Source organism: Octodon degus, unplaced genomic scaffold (assembly GCF_000260255.1).
Source record: "Octodon degus isolate 3935 unplaced genomic scaffold, OctDeg1.0 scaffold00167, whole genome shotgun sequence".
NCBI classification, from domain to species: domain Eukaryota; kingdom Metazoa; phylum Chordata; class Mammalia; order Rodentia; family Octodontidae; genus Octodon; species Octodon degus.
This window is the reverse complement of record NW_004524743.1, coordinates 3,577,036-3,577,341: the sequence shown is the minus strand read 5'-3', so window position 1 is coordinate 3,577,341 and position 306 is coordinate 3,577,036. Positions and strand designations below refer to the sequence as shown.

General features: G+C 51.3%; 1 pseudogene; it reads left to right on the top strand.

Moving 5' to 3' along the window:
- The window catches only part of LOC101588694, a 2,614-nt pseudogene extending 2,308 nt beyond the window's left edge, over positions 1 to 306 (top strand).

Sequence of the window (306 nt, the reverse complement as noted above, 5' to 3'; positions counted from 1 at the left end):
GCTAAGCTTGTTCTAAGTAGGTGCTCTAGACCACTGAGCCATCTCACCAGCCCCCAGCTTGGTAACTTTGAAGCACATATATGAGATTGCTCACATCAAAGCTCACGATGATGCCTTCCCCTGCAGGATGTACACTTGTCCTCTGTTGTCCACTCCATCGTTGGTTCTGCTCGTTCCCCAGGCATTCATGTGGTGAAGGACCTCAGTGCCAAAGAGCTGGCCACTTTCCAGAAGGAACGAACTGAGTTCCTGGCTGCACAGAAAGAGGCAGATTTGGCAGCCTAGGCAGAACCAGCCAAGAAGTGA